Source organism: Lissotriton vulgaris, chromosome 7, assembly GCF_964263255.1.
Source record: "Lissotriton vulgaris chromosome 7, aLisVul1.2, whole genome shotgun sequence".
In the NCBI taxonomy this organism is placed as follows: Eukaryota; Metazoa; Chordata; class Amphibia; order Caudata; family Salamandridae; genus Lissotriton; species Lissotriton vulgaris.
Genome location: NC_141695.1, coordinates 259,963,249 through 259,980,636, shown reverse-complemented (window position 1 = coordinate 259,980,636; position 17,388 = coordinate 259,963,249).

Here is a 17,388-nt window from a genome sequence, read left to right as displayed (position 1 = left end):
CACAATTCCATGCCATTCATGCCCTCAATGATGTTTAAATTCAAGACACCCCAGAGAAAGACTAGGCCCATGCACCACTGACTACCCCTGGGCATAATGGTTGAAAGCAAGGCAAACTGGGTGCAGGCCTGAGCACACTGCCTGGCTTAAAAATGGCCCCTTGACCCCCACCACATGGCCAGGCCCGGCTTGTACCAGGCCTCAAAATGGCCCCCACCACCATGGCCAGGTCCAAAACCACCCCAAAAAAACACTCAAAAATCACCACAATCCTATGCCATCCATGCCCTCAATTATGTTTAAATTCAAGACACCCCACAGAAAGACTAGGCTGATGCACCACTCACTACACTTGGGCCTACTGGCTAGTAAGGCGTTACAGGCACCCCAAATTTTTTTAAAAAAATCAACATATAACAGTGAGCTAAAATTCCATGACATAAATGAGAATTAAGTTAAAAAACAAATGACAGAAACAGTTGTATCATGCACCCATGACTAACCCTGGGCCTACTGGATACTGTGGCTACCCACCACAATATATATTTTGTTAAAGTTGTGAAAAAAGTGTTTGAACTGTAATTGCCTCAACTGCAATGCCCCAAACAAACTACACCAAATTACTTTTAAAATCTCAAGTCAAAAAGTGATCCAAACTCCAAAGTCCAAAAAGTCCTTAGATACAAATCCAGCAGCAGTCACAGAAAGTAATCCTTCCAGCTCAACAGCCAAATGAAAAGTGACCAGTACATGCACAAAGCACTGGGAGGAGCCTGCTGGACAGGAACAGGAAGTTGGAGACTCTGAGGCACTTCCTTCCTCCCACCCCATCCCAAAAAATGGACTCCTGCACCAAAAAGTGCAGTCAAATGTCAATCTGAAAGCCTGCCTCAACCCCGCTGCCAGACTACTAACAGGCTCAAAGAAATTCCAAAACATCTCTACTCACCTTAAAGCGCTGAACTGGCTTCCCCTAGAGACCAGAATACAATTTAAACTGGCCTGCATTACTCACAAAGCTCTTTATAACAACTCTCCTCCATTCCTAGCACAAAAACTCATGGTATCAGGTGGACCCAGAAACTCCCGCTCTGCCAAAGACTTATTGCTGCAACCTGCTCGCTTCCGGAAAAAGAAAACCTACAACCAGGCCTTCACTTGGGCTGAGCCAAGGATTTGGAACTCTCTCCCACACGCCATCCGAAGACTTCCGTCTTTGGCAAATTTTAAGGAGACAAAAATCTTCTTAATTGGTAAATACCTTGCCTAACAGACAAGTGTCATGATTATCCTTCTACTGACATTGAGCAAGAGTTGAGACTAGGTACTTTCCTATACAACATATCTATCTGTTGCAATTTCCTTCCCACATGTAGCTGGCACGTTGACTACTTGTTTACTGGCATTATGTATCCCCTTTTTTACCCAATGATACCTCCCCTCCGTGTGCCCTGGACACCTCCCTTAATACTGTAAAGAGCTCTGATACCCTCACGGGTCGGGTTCGCGCTCTATAAAACTTTAAAATAAATAAATAAATCTGAGGAGTTATTCTGATCAAAATCATCATTTTCACAAGTTTTGTGCTTCCTGCGGTTGATTTCTTGGGCTGAATTGCAATTTTTGCAATTTCGGGGACGCGAGCTGTTCAAACCTCCCGTGCCGTTGCGGGCTTTTATGACGTACTCGCGTTGTCAAACTCTCGCCGTGCAAGATGGCAAGCCGCGATGACGTAATTGCGATCACGCAGCAAGATCAAAAATGGCGCAGCACATGCAAAACCTGAAGAAAAACAACTCGGCGGACGCAAAATCACGGTAAGACAACACCGCGCGCGCGATATTGTATGTTTCAAGCGCGACCAAGCAAAATAATTCGTAGCTTGCGAATTTGCGGATTATTGGGTAAATTCGCGCGATTCACGGATCGCGAAATCGTCAATAATCCGCAAATCCGCCCGCGAAATGGATTTTATGCCCACGCTTACTCATGTGTTGCAAGATTCTCATTTTCACCTTCTGTGTTGTCTGTCCAATGTATGGCATGTTACATGGACACAGGATAATGTAAATGACATTTGTAGTGTTGCAGTTTGTCAGTGAAGGCAATTTGTATGTTTTGTTTTTGTGTACCAGAGCGGGGCCTTCATGCTCAGGGGACATACTTTGCATGTTCCACATTTGAAATGACCCAAGATAGGAGGGAGTCCCAGCTGATCTCATAAGTTGGGCTGCTTTGGAAGTTCAAGGAAAGCCTTAACAACACTGTCTTTTACGTTCCATCCTCTTTTGAAAGCAAACAAGGGATCCTCTTCCATATTCAGTTCCCGTGCCACCAGATTCCAGTATTTCATCAAAGTTTTTTCCCCATGTTGCTTTTTGAGTTAAGGTGGTCACACATACTATGTTCTTAGTTGCTGGTTTCTTGTCCTTGGGATTAAGGAGTTGATCTCCGGGGCAGTACCACGCCCTCTTCTTGGTGTGTTTGAGTAGGCCTAGGGGGTAGCCTCGTTCACGCAGACGTTTGGTCAGTACCTCTCTTTCTTTAAAGAAGTTGTGCCTTCCGGTGCAGTTTCTCCTCATTTGCAAGTATTGGCCATAGGGCAAGTTGTCTCGAAGTTTGCGAGGGTGGTGCGAGTCGTATTTTAGCAGCGTGTTTCTCTCTGTGGTCTTCCTGTAGAGGTCACAGTAGATCATGCCATTCCCTACCTGGAATGAGAGGTCTAGGAAGGCTATGGTGTTGCGATCATAGGTTATCATGTATTGGATGTCTTTGCTCCTTTCATTGAGCCATTCAAAAAACTTCTGTAGATTGGATTCTGTGCCTGACCAGATCATGATGACATCCTCAATATATCTTTTCCAGATAGTTATTGAGTCAATGAATGGATTCTCATGTGTGTACAGATGTTCCTCCTCGTAGTTATCCATATATATGTATTTGCCAAGCTGGGCGTGTAGGTTGCGCACATCGCCACCCCCTTGCACTGGAAGTAGATTTGTTGTTTAAAGATGAAGTAATTCTTTTTCATGGCAATCTCTAGAAGATCAATCAGGAAACTTGTGGGTATCCAGTGGGGTGCTGGGTGATTGTCTAGTGAGGCTTGAATAACCACAATGGCCTTGCTTTGAGGAATGGAGGTGTAAAGTGAAGAAACGTCCAATGTAACCATGAATTGCGTAGTGTTATCATATGGTTGATTTTCTAGTAATTGGATGATATGTGTTGAGTCACGGATGTAGAACTGTGTCTGTGGGACCAATGGCTGTAAAAATGATCTATAAATTGATAGCAGTTGGGGATCAGAGAAAGCTACCAACCTACCCCCAGAGATCCCACATCAAGCATAAAGTCATTCATTGAGATACTTGCAGAGGATGGTGTCAACAAAGGATTTCTGAGTACCTCTGAAAAGGAATTCCTAATCAAAAAAAGAACCTCGCATCCCAACAATATACACGCTGCCAAAAGTCCACAAAAGCCTGGTAAACCCTCACGGAAGACCAATCATATCTGGCTGTGGCTCAGTTCTGGAACCCATAAATCAATTTATAGATCATTTTTTACAGCCATTGGTCCCACAGACAAAGTCCTACGTCTATGACTCAATGCATATCATCCAATTACTAGAAAATCAACCATATGACAGACTGATGTAAACATCTATTGGAATTAACTTAACAATTAATTTGGGTTCATCTTCCAACACTAGATTTTATTAATGTCCTAGTGATCATAAAATAAATAATTTTTGATACACTTAAGACATTTTTTATCTCACACTACCACTAATTAGTTTCACATCACGCCTGAACTAACAAAAAAACCCGCTCCGCAGTAGATCTGGCGTCGCAGCACACTGAAGAAGCACTCGGCCTCTTCAGTGGGGCCCAATGATGAAGCTTGTTATCAACCAGGTCGGTGAGTGAGGGCTTTTCTAACTGACCAAAGTGAGGCCAGTGACATTTCCCTTCTCTTTGCTCCAAGTGTGGTTCTCTATGTACCATTGAACACTCTGTTTTTGTTTGCAAAAACTTGACCGGGGATTAAGAGTGGTTCCTTATTCTCCCTACCTCTCTTCTTGTTTTTCTCTGCCACAAAACTAGACATATGATAGGGGAGTATCCTTCCCCTTGTCCAGCCCCTCCTTAGTGAGGGACCCCTGAATCCTCCCAATTCTTTCCTAAGGGTATTTAAGGGCTTACCCGTGGGTGAGTCCCTAAATTCGTTGTCGGACACAATGCAATTCAAACACCACTTCAACTTCAACTGCCTGGGCACTCTAGACTTCACTGGACTTGGCTCTGCGCATCAAGGCTGCAACTGGGAAGACTCCTTCTGCTCCTGATCTCTTCACCCTGCTTGTCTGCTGCAACATCCGTGGCTTTGCTCCATACAGGAACCTGTCCAGGGCCTGTGGACATCCAAGACACCTGCAGGAATCTCCCTAAAAGTGAAGGAGTCACTTCCCTGCATCTGCAGGCACGGCAATTGAACAGTCTGCTTATCATGGACTCCTACGGACCCCAGAAGGTTCAGCAACACAGGTGGTGGTTCTACATATCCATCGAGGCCTAACCTGTCCTCTTACTTAGTTTGAGACCAGTATCCCTCGTTGGAGCCTCAGGAACCGAATTCATGTGCACTGTATTGACTTGCAGTTGCAAAGGCTTGTTGGCTTCCCTCCACTAAGATCTTCAGGATTCAAGTAGCCCCAACCTTAGGCACCTCCAGTGACCAAGATATTTGTCCTCACCACATCACTTGCACCGTGGGCCTGCATCTTTGGTGAGCTGCTTGAGGTCCTCTGCCACTCCAGTGCCTCAGGCCTGTGGGTCCTCTTGAAGATCACTTTTCAATTCTTTTGGGCTCCCCTGATTGTGCAGGAGCCTGCCCTGAATCTCCTGCTTGTGGTGAATCTCCTGGACCTTGCTGGTACCAACATTGCACCTTCTTCTACTGACACATTGTTTGCAGTTGCCAAGGCTTGTTGGTGCTTCCACCAAACACCGACCCCTCAACTCTCAGCATCCGATGTGGGACAGCTCATGAATGGATCCTGGTCTTCCACAGCATCACATGGTTCTCACAGCTGCAGCTCCAAGGTCACGTCAACTCTTTTACAACACCCGACATCGATGGGCATTCGACTTCTGTGCCTCCTGGTCACTTCCAAGTGGCATAGACTCTGTCCCCTCTGCTTTAGGTATTTATTGACTTGAATCCGTCTTTGGGTTCCACCAGACACTTTCACCATCTCCAGCAGCAGCATCTTCCTGAAATCCTTCATTGGGTTTGACAGATGTTTCCGATGGCACTTAACACCTATGCACCGGGCTCCCCTGGGGGCAGGTCTCCTGGTTCCTAAGGTATCCTCAATGGTGTGTCTCGCCAACCTTCAGTCTTCCGTGGGGTTTTTCAGGGTCCACTGGGAAGGGTCGTTCTTTGAAATTGCGACTTACATGTTGATTTGTACAGAAAATGCTGTTGTGTTCTTGCATTGCACACAACCTCCGTGGGACTGCTAGATACTCGCCTTGGGTGGTTGCTTGGTTCCCAAGGACTTCTACATCTTCTGAGTATTGTCTTGACTCGAGCAGTAGTTTGCGTACCACTATTTTAGTATGCGGTTTTGTCCCACCCTGGTGACCACAGTGTATTCTGTGCTTCTTACCTGTTTATATTGCAAATTATTGTGTGTATTGTGTATATCTCTGGTTAGGAGATATCTAAATGTGTTAGTGAGTTTCTTAAAATAAATACATATTTTTATAAATACACAGTGTGGTTCTTTTTCATTTAATCTATAACTATAAGATTATATACTGGGAAAACAAGCTGCTTTACACTCCTTCTGGACTATGTTTGTAGGCTGCTCTCCGTAGCTAACACTTAGAGAGCTTTCTAAGGCTGTCTAAGACCACTAAAATCGCCATAAGGGATGTCTGGATCAGTTCAAGGTGTCCACTTACATAAGTGTACATCATATACTGAGCCAGCCTCTCGCGTTTCCATAATAGAGTAAAAAATGCAGGAGGTAGAGGCAAAAAGTCAGGGGAAACTGCGTCAAGGATGCCTATGCTAACACGCTTGCATTGTTGAAGCTGCCTAGGCAGGCCTCTATAAGACCTGCGCACAAAAACTACACTTGCTTCCAATAAGGCATAAAGTCCTTTTTAAAGCACTCTGTTGTCTCTTTAATGCTCTTTCCTGCCAAGGTCCTCACCACCTTCAGGTGATTTTGAAACCCTATTTGTCCACCAGAAGCTGGAGATCAGCTGAAACTAAGTCAAGTCAAGTCAAGTCAAAAAGATTTGTATAGCGCGCTACATACCCATAGGGTCTCAAGGCGCTTGTGGAGGGGTGGGGAGTTATTTGTCGAATATCCAAGTTTTAAGTTGCTTTCTGAATGCTAGGTGGTTCTGAGTAAGGCGAAGGTGTGTGGGAAGGGAGTTCCAAGTTTTGGCTGCCAGGTAGGAGAAGGATCTGCCTCCCATGGTGGATTTGTTGATGCGAGGTACAGTGGCAAGAGCTTGGTTGGAGGATCGTAGCTGACGGGAGGGGGTGTAGAAGGACAGTCGTGTGTTGAGGCATTCAGGTCCAAGTTCGTAGAGTGCTTTGTGTGCGTGGGTAAGGAGGCGGAAAGTAATCCTCTTATTTACGGGGAGCCAGTGGAGGGTTTTCAGATGACCATAGATGTGTTCTTTACGCGGGGGATGTCGAGTATGAGCCTGGCAGAGGCGTTCTGGATGCGTTGGAGTTTTTTCTAGAGTTTTGCGGTGGTACCGGCGTAGAGGGTGTTTCCGTAGTCCAGGCGGCTAGTGACCAGTGCGTGGGTGACCGTTTTACGAGTTTCGGTGGGGATCCAGCGAAATGTTTTTTTGAGCATGCGAAGAATGTTGAAGCAAGATGATGAAACGGCGTTGACTTGTCTGGTCATCGAGAGTGAGGAGTCTAGTATGACGCCCAGGTTCCGTGCGTGGTCTGTCGGGATGGGTGCTTTTCCAAGGGCCTCTGGCCACCAAGAGTCGTCCCAGGCGGAGGGGGAGGTGCCTAAGATGAGGACTTCTGTTTTGTCGGAGTTCAGGGATAATCATAGCCGAATTACAAAGGCCCAGAGCATGAGTCATTTATTTTGTTGTTTTTGCTTCTGAAGCGTGGAATACCCTGCATGTGGAAATTTGGCAAACCCCATCTGAACTCCTATTCAGGAATAAGTTAAAGAACTGTCTTTTTGGCTTATATTGATCTTTTCCTTTAGACTGTGTAAGCCCTTGTCCACTGTGTCAGTACGCTAGCTCTGGAACACTCTGCAAGGAGTAGCTATGCGCTTTTCATAATCCCATTATTATTATTATTGTTATTGCTAGAATATCCATTCTCGGCAGTGCATCTAGTGACAGACTTACCACCATTCCACTGCAGTGGGAGAAACCTGTACATCTGGCTAGCTTTGCCCTCCACTGCAACCGAATGGGAAAATCCACCACTGACACTGACATACTTCATTCTTGCAAAACTCTAAATGGAGTGGATCTGAAAACCTTGCATTGTGCTAAGCTTCTGATTACCTCCTCCTACGTCTTCACTGTCCTACCTTGCTGCCCAATGCAGCACTTGACAGTGCACTGTCTACGCAATGTTGTCAAGGATAGATAATTCCCTTGTCCTAAAGCAACCACTTAATGTAAAGTGAAGTGAGACCCTTCAAATCATCTAATTAAATATATTAATATCTAAAATGTTGGAAAAAGCAGAAAACTAACCGTCACTATGGGAGAGACAGAAGCATACAGACAATGGCACATGCATGTGCTCAAGAGGCGCGTGTGAAGATTTGATCGGTTTGGAGGAAGAGGGTGATCCAGCCTCAGGACATCCATGGAGGCACCCCTGCGGTTGTCAAGTTGTGCACCTCGTGGACGTCGGACATGTTTGTTTTGAAGGAAGTATCCATGGAGCAGAGGCCGACCCGGAAGGAGTGAAGGCAGTCAACAAGGCGCAAGGCTGCACCCAGGGCCGGCGCTAGGCATGGGCAGCATGGGCGGCTGCCCAGGGCCCTGAGCTCAGCCCATCAATAGGGGGCCTCGCAAAAGTGTTTCCCCACCAGCCTCACGCCTGTGGTGAGCACTGCGTGGCCCAGGGAAGGGCTGCCTCTCCTCTGGGCTTCGCAACCATGTGTAAGAATAGGAGAAGAGGCCCCCTCCCCTGTGCCTCGCAGCACTGGTTAAGGGCTGTTAACCCCCAGTGAGGGGGCCCCCTTTCCCCAGGGCCGTGCAGCCCACATGTAGTGCGAGGCCCGTCTGCATTTGCACCTGTGACCTGTAATTGGGGACAGGGTCGGATTGCGAAGGCAGGCAGTAGAGCATTGGCCGATGGGCCGGTGCTGAAAGGTGTGACATGGGGCGAAGGTGTTAAGTGTGGCAATCAGCCTTAATTGTGGCCAGGTGTTGCTCTAAGTGTTGTGTCATTATCCCCTCAGCCCCCCCATTGGGGCCTCAAAGAAGTGTCTTTCCCCAGACCGCTCCCCTGCCAGGCAATGGTGGGTGGGGGCAGGTGGGAGTATGTCGGGCCGTCACTGAGGGAGCCGGATTTTGGCTATGGGCAATTGACACCTTAGCATCCATGGTAGCAGCAGTAGCTGTGTCCTTTTTCTTGACCCCCCTCCCCTGCAAGGTCATCACCCTGAAGAAATGGAGGGCTGGGGAAGGAGTGAACTATGATAGGCCTTCCTGGAGGGTGTGGGTGTATTTACATGGGCCTCGCAGTGAGATAACCTTTGTTAGGCTTTTATTAAACTAGAGAGGATGTGGCGTTGTGTCCTAAGCTGCCTACATTGGCAGTCTGAGACCAGGTTCTAGTCCCAGCATCAGCTCAACATCCTGTCATTCTGGGCAAATCACTTAATCGCACCAAAGATTAAAGTAAAAATACATTTGATCTTGTGCAGTGTAACTGTTGCCCATGTAAATCACCCCAATGCCCTAGCAACGAGTTCACCTTATGTAAACTATAAAAATCACGGACCGATCGCAAAAAGCCATTTTTCTTTTACGTAATTCCAGCTATTTTAATGCACACTAACTGTCTGATTGGCTCACACTGCAACAACAAGGAGTTTAATCCCCAAGCCATAGTTTCCACTTGCCTTGAGTTTGCTTGAGTTTGTTTTGTGCTCAATGTGTCAATGTATGCATATAGCACCGTATGTAGATTTGCATATACACCTGGCACATAGCACTCCATGCATTATCCTCACTGGCCTTTGCTGTTCTCCAACTATGGGGCATATTACCAACAACTAGCGATAATTTTTGTCTCTAAGACAAAAATTATCGCCGCACATCGGCGATTTTTATCGCAGATAAACCTTGCTATTAGCAAGGTTTATCGCAAATACGATAAAAAACGGCCGCAATGCATGAATATCGCTTAAAAGTCAGCGATATTCATGCATTATCGAGCAAATGCTCTTAGCCATGTTATCCACCTCCCATTGGATAACATGGCTAAGAACTGCTCAGGGCAGGTGTTAGCTTTTGGAGATATTCGCGCTTAGCGCGAATATCTCCAAAAGTTGGTAATAGGAGATAGCGATGTTAGGGACTGTTTCCAGTCGCTAACATCTTGGCACGCCCACTTTGCATGTCATTAGTGATAAATATCACTGACATGCAAAGCGGGGCCCAAGATGGTCGCTATCTCCTATTAGCTGTCACTAACTGGTGTTAGCGACAGCTTGGTAATAGGGAGAAAATTTTATCTCCGCTTTCTTGGCTTTTAAAGCCAAAAAAGCGGAGATAAACCCCCTTGATAATATGCCCCTGTGTATTTTAACAAAAATAAAACGTGAACAAAAAGTCGGAATGCTCGTTCTTTACTTTGCATGTTTGTTGCGTATGAGTAAAATAAACGGTTGTTTTTGCGTGAGACAGTGTAGGAACAGAAACTGTCTATGAAGAGAATGCTGCAAAGCGTTCAAAGCAAAGAGAAAATAAAACAGCAACTTATTTATGTTATAAGATTCTGCAACGGCCAAAGCATGATAATTAGAGAGCACTATTTATATATAAATATCCATATTATTTCTAACATATCCTATCTGTCTTTCTTTAGTTTAACTATTAGTCATAGTTATGTAAAGCGGCTTAGGAACATATTTTAAAGTGCGTTCAACTTACGTTGACTGTTTACATACTGATCTGCGGAAAAAATAGAGACTTACGCATTTTTCTTAATTTTCACACCGGCCAGGATATTAAAATACAGGTCATGTCAGTAAAAAAATCTGCCAGGTGGCAACCCTAGCCAAATCAGGTATTGTGGCCCTTGTGCCATTTTATTTCACCTAGCCAGCTGATACCGCCCCTCATTACCTTATAGGATTTCCCCCCTTTATGAGGCAGAACTGGAAATTGTATCATGCACTCATCTGGAAACAATCAGTTAACAAGGAGTAAATAATATACATCTTTTTGAGACCTGCACCTAGCTTTTCCATCCAATGTGACAAATGTAATCCATTTAATACAGTTTTAAAATATATGGACTTATTTCATTTGTATATTTATTTTTTTGTCCATGTTACTGCTATCCATGTTAGGTCTCTTCAGAGATGCCAAATAAGATCAATAGTCCTGCGGTGTAACTTTCTGTTATGCCACTTCTTGTGATGTTACCAAAGGCGGCTCCTCCACTAGGGCGGAGGAGCGTCACCCCATTGCTTTCTCGCAGAGCGAGAAGTAGAAATATAAAATGCAAAAACGACCATTTTATGTTTTTGCTACTCACACTGCGAGAAAGCAGAAGTGTTTGGTTGGGGGCAGGCGGGTCTGCTTTAGGGCAGGGGAGGAGTGCCTTGCCCCGTGCTAAGGGCCCTGACTGTTTGGTCGGCCCTCCGGGACCGACCTACCCAGTCATGCACACTCTGCCCTTTCTCCATGTAGGCACCAATGCACCCTACATGGAGAAAACGGCCTCCCCATAGGCGCCTGGCTGGTCGGCGTCCCAACCAATCACAATGCTGCCATTGGAGAGGGAGGCTGCCTGCTTCCTGTTCCTGCCAGAGGCAGGAAAGAAAGAGAGCAGGTCAGGAGCAGAGATGACGTGGGACCTGGGAAGGTAAGTTTATTTTATTTTTTGAATAACCCCTGGGAGACCTCCCACCCGCGAGTCATGCTAGCCGCGACTGGATTTTACATGCAAATTAGAGGGGCCTCACATCTTCCCTTTCGCCCGGGGCCCCAGAAGTTCTAGGACCGGCCCTGGCTGCACCCCTCCCTTGATGCTCGCAGGTACAGGCAGGCTCCGCCATATCAAACGCGCCGATACCAACTCACAAAAGTGACTGAGTAGCTGGCGTGGGCGTCTGAGGGGCGGGAAATTGTCTGCAATTATTCTTTCACAGAATTGCGCACGAGAGCTGTGGCAGCGCCGAATCCGAAGAATACAGAGATGCCTCCATTAACCACACAGAAGGAGCGGGATGGGGGATTTCACAATTACATTTCTCTTGACTTTCCATCACACTTCCAGACAAGCGCGCTGACACAGGGTGACTGATTTACCAAACCCAGCCAAGAATGAACATCAGGCAGTGAGCGAAATCCAAAGTTCTATCTTCATTCCCTGGCCTTTCTCTCTTCTTTCTTTCTCGTTTTCGCTCACTCCCTTTCCTGTTAAACATTTTCCTTCCCTCTGTCTCTATCTGTCTTTCTCTCTGTGCCCCTCACATTCTGTTCCACTCTTTCATCAGTTGCTCGCTCTGTCTTATTCTCTGTAGATTCTGTCAAACTCGTGTTTCTGTCTTGTTCTCCTTCTCTTTTACCCAACAACTCTCCCGTCTCATTCTCAGTTTCGCTCCCTTCTCCCCCCTCCTGTGTGGCTCTTTTCAAACTCCCTTCTGTGTGTCTTTCCATCTCCTTCATTGTTTCTCTATTTGTCACTCAATTCTGCCTCCCTCCCTCTTTGGCACACCCTCTCACATGGTTCTCTTTGATGCTGATGGGCTTACATTCAGAGTTATAAAGGCTTTGCATTGGGTTTGAGTTCTCTTTCTGATGCAGACCTGATGCAAAATCCTTTTTGGTATTAACAATGTAATCGTCAATTTCCGTTGCATTGTGAAAGCAAAAGTAACGCAGGGCAGCCTTGATTTACTTTGCGTTCAGCAGGCATTCCAAGGGTGTTGTATGGGGGTTCCTGCGCAGACACCCAGGGATTTGGACTCAAAGCCATATCTACATAGACTTCTACACATGGATTTGCGCCAGAATAATGTGTCTCCCTGAGGCTGGCATACCATGGAGAAATATCTTAATTTCTCCTTATTTCCTCTTTTCATATAAGCTTCATTCTGCATCACACATACGAAGAAGAAATAGCCTCAAATGATAGTGCAGGAAAATACCATTTCCTGTACAAAACTATCCTGACCACAATGAAGAAACTCTAGCACCGGTGCAAGGGTGTCTGTGTAGGCGCTAGGCGGCATAAACTGCACCAGTGCATGAAGAGCGTAGAAATGCACCATTTGGTTGCAGATATGAGGTAGTTGTGCTCTGCCCTGCTGACACAATGCCGCACAGCAACTTTGCTTTCTGGGCTGCATCAGACCGCATATTGGAAATCTGGACCTTCGCTTTTTGGGGTTGTCAAGGAACCTACTGTGGCATGAGTTAATGTGGTGATGGAGAGTCTAGTCCATGATTTGTGACATAACATCAACGTTAGGTATGAATGCGGTGGCTAGCAAGTCCTTCTTGTAGTTTCAGTGGTTGAAGCAAATCGTATTTGAGATATAAGGACTGTTGGATTAATGTCTGTTGGGGATTTCATTAAATTGATATAGATATTCGGGGAGCCATAGCTTGGTCCGATGCTTCTGGGTAAGGTGGATTTGGGTGTTACTGGGTGGTAGTGTTTTCTAGGAAGAGAATAGGAATGGTTAGGGAGGTTGCATGAAATCAGTGTATTGTGGAGTGCATTGTGAATGTCAGCAGAAGCAAGTGGGTGGGTGATTCATTATCAGAGAAATCAAAAGTAAAAGTATATACATGTATTTGTAAAGGGCACAAATGCAGACTAAAGCAGTATGAAATCCGGCCTAAATAAAACTAAACCGCCAATGCAGAGACCCCATTGGCAATTATTGGTTGACTAACCATGCTTTGAGTAATTTTCTGGAAGCTAATAAACACATTTCATCTGCAAGGTAACAGGCAGGAGTTCGGGCTCTCCTGAAATGAAGAATGAACAATCGCTGCATGTCAATCTTCTAGCTTTCAACCTAAAAGCAGAGCTTAAGGATCTGATCGGACTGATGGGCATGAACCTGGCCACCTACATTTGGTGGCTAGAAAGTCTAGAGATTGCTATGTAGACATCAGTATGAACAATCGTTATGGCTTTCAAACAAATCCCACTGTGGATGGACCAACAATACAGTGATCTAAAAACCGAAAATGTTCATGTGCAACACTTGCACAAAACGTTATGGGTGCATCATTTTGCACAATTGTTTTCACAAAAAAGGACTAAGTCAGTGCTTAATGTAAGCAGGTGGTTTCTGGTGCTGGGCACCGCACTTAATTGTGGGCACCGGCACTTAATTGTCGACACTGCATTTATTTGTAAACCAACTGAGACGGCAACATTTACTGTCTGTCTGACACAGTAGTGTCTGACACCTCAAAGGTTTGTTAAGGAAACCCTCACACACCAACCTGGTTGGTGGCATGCTTCATCATCGGGTCCCAGCTGAGCAGCCAAATTCTACTCAGCTGTGCTACTACACCTGTTTACAGTGGAGCAGGTTTGAGGTGTAAGTGAAGTGGGATGAAGTGAGTGTAAATATAAAAATACCTCCAGAAGTCTACCTCTTAATTTATACCTGGAGATTTGGGGTATATTAAAAAAAGAGAGTAGGTAATAATCTATGGATACTATGTGCAGTTTGTTTTTACCCTTTGATGGTCGACATGTTTCAGCCTACTTGAAAATATGTGAGCTTTCCTCAGGACCTCTCAAATACATTAAGTGAAGTGACAAAGTGAGTGGTAAACATAGAACCACGTGTTAGAACATTTTCAGTACTTGCGCTAAGGAGTACTATATATGCTGGGAAGACTTGTAGGAGGGTAGGGTCTGCTCCCTATGGTTACCCCCACTTTTTGCTGTGATTCTTTGGTTTTTCGACTTTAGTGTGGTTGTGGACCTGCTACTCAGGTCCACAGCCCAGCTGTTCTCTCACTAAATTGATACCATGTACTTTAGGTACATACCAGATTGGTTACTGGGTCACCCTTGTGAGCCCCTGTATAGTGTACCATAGGTACCCAGGGCATAGGTGCAAAATAAGGATGATGATGTAGCATGACACCAACCAGGTTGGTGTGTGGGGGTTTCTTAACAAACCTTTGAGGTGCCAGACACTACTGTGTCAGACAGTCAGTTAATATGGCCGTCTCAGTTGATTTGCAAATATATTTTGGGACAAGGAAGGCCGTCCACCTGTCCTAGCTCTCTCTTTTGTTTTTTTGACACTGAATTTATGACAGCTGGCACATGGTGGCGCTATTTGTATAAATTAGAGATGAGCAGAACAGCAATTGTGTATTAATTCAGTAAGCATTAAATACAATTACTACCTGCAAGTCAAGCTATTTTCATAGCTTTGGAGGCCTGGAAGAGGCCGAATTTTCATACTCGTAGTGCGCTAGTAAGTAGTAGTTGTGTAGGTACTGTCATTGGCAATGACAGCAGTGGCAATGGGTGGTGCAAACTGCAGAGGCCTCCTGACTAGAGCCCTGGCACTTATTTCTTTTACAAATTAAGCACTGGACTAGCTTGAGCAGGAACATTCTTAAGTGAAATATGTTCTACTTGAAACAGTCCCCTTGCTGATTTCCCTCGTGGCTTTCATATGTGAAGTAACCCCTCCCACTCAACTGTCAAGCCAGCTACCACAAAGTGAATTTCACAAAAGAGTAAATAACTTTTGAGAAGTTTCCTGAAATATTGCAAAATGTCACAATTATGCATAACCCTCGCTGACTTCCACCACAAGGCTATGATCAAACAGCTAGCCAGACCTGCAGTATTTTGGGTAGACTTTCCCAATATACAATGAGAGAGCCCAAAAGCTAATTTGCAGTCATCTGATTGCTAGATTCATTTATTTTATGAACACGTACGAATTAAACAGAATTAGCGATACTAAAGCCATGTGCAGGACACTAGAGTAAGCTCTTTAGCCTTTGAGGTGAACTAAGGAAGAAAGACTGACTATTTTGGGCCGCAATATAAGAAGCATCCCAGAACACCCAGCCTCAGTCATGGTGTTAATAAATATGGAGTGCCCCATCTGTTAGCATGAGTGCTGACACCACGACCATCAACAAACCTATGAATGTCATCTAGGAGAAGAAGCAACGTTAGTTTGGCCCTGAGAATTTTTGGAAGCAAAACTAGAAGAACATAAGGGGATTGTTCTTTTGTGCAAATTATTGCAGCTTCTTGAATATTTTCAACAAACAAGTCAAAAAGGAAATGGCCCAAAATAGCTTAAGTCATCATCAATCACTGAAGGTTTCTTAAGCAAGGGTTTAAAATAGCTGACTTCTAGGATGATGCTTTACACGAGAACTGTCATAAAGTGTTATTTTAAGGTGTTTGGTCAAGGTTTTGAGAAGCTGGGTAGTGGAAGCTATTCTTAGGTAAAGGCTACATATAGGCATGGTCTAGAGCAGCGTTTCACAAACTGTGGGCCACGACTCACTGGTGGGTCTCCAGCCGATTATTTGTGGATCAGGAAAGACCAAAAACAAGCATTGGCATAGCCAATAGGCCGCGCTTTTGGGACCTTATAAGTATTTAGTTATGCAGCACAATATCCTCGGTGCAACAACATTAATTGTTGCATGGCTAAACAGGTATATAAGGTCCCAAAGGCGAGACCTATTGACTATGCCAATGCTTGTTTATATATCACTAAGGGCCAGATGTTGGTCGCCAATTACCGGTCAGTAACGGACGAATTTGGCCGTTACCAACCGGTAATTGGATTTTGAGATGTAGGGCCCTTTATTTTACAGATTCGGTAAATTTACCGAATCGGTAAATTTACAGATTCTGTAAAATACCGAATCGGTAATTTGACCGATGCGGTATATTCTAGATGTAGGTAGCACTGTTTACAGTGCTACAGGCGTTCAGAATTCGGTATTTTACCACCCAATCCAATTGGGTGGTAAAATACCGAATTCAGGTGTACAGCACATCTGTGCATGTACACCTGTGCCATGTGACACACAGACATGCCCTTAGGGCATGTATGTGTGCCACATGTCATGCAAGCCTGTACTTGGGGTGCTAGAGGGTGTCAAAGTGACACCCCCTGCACCCTTGCATGATTCGGTATTTACCGATTCGGTAAATACCGAATCGGTATTTCCCATTGATTCCTATGGGCTTCATGCCCCATAGGAATCAATGGGCAATACCGATTCGGTATTTACTGAATCGGTAAATACCGAATCATACAGAATCGGTAATTCAAAAATTAAAATTACCTACATCTACCCCCTTCCGATTTACCGACTCTTAAATACCGAATCAGTATGATTCGGTATTTAAGAGTTGGTAAACAGGAGTTACCTACATCTGGCCCTAAGTGTTTTTGATTAAATGGTTTTAATTAATTCATAATAAATAAACCCAAGGTGTCCTCTGTTTGGTGATGCACTTTGATGACGTTCTGAACACAAGGACATTAAGGCCTTGTTTCTGGCCTTCAGGGGTTTCATCCTGGCCCAGAGTCCGGTCAGACATGTTAAAGTCACCTGATCTAATGAGGTGGGGTGATGGCGAGGAGGAGCGAGCTTTATGCGGGTCTGGGATCTGCTCCATAAGTATGTATATGATGTGTGTTTTGTGGGCGGGGGGGGCAGCATGAGATCTCTGCAGGAGATATCCTTAGACAGAGAGGGGGCGGGGCTGTCCCATATTAGTCTCTGTGTATCGGACAAATGACTATTATCAGCCCCTTACCCCCACCCTTCCCCCCAGTAAGAGTGGATGAAGTTCTCAGCACCCTGTATGCAGGCTAGTGCCTAAGCCAGAGGGCCCTTGCTGAGCAGTGTGCACCAGCGGTGCTGCTCTCAGGCTGGCGTAGCCGAGGCCAAGTTGATGAAAAGAAAGAGAAAAAAGACTAGGTAAACTTTGTGAACAGGCCAGAGGGTGTATTGATACAGAGAGAGGAGTCAGTCCTTACACAGGCAGACGTATGACATCAGTCGCTGGCTGCGGTACTTTCCCCAAATAACTATATTTCAAGATAGAGTCCTTACCCACCTTTGCCTCCGGGGTGTTAGAGCCCTTGGCCCGCCA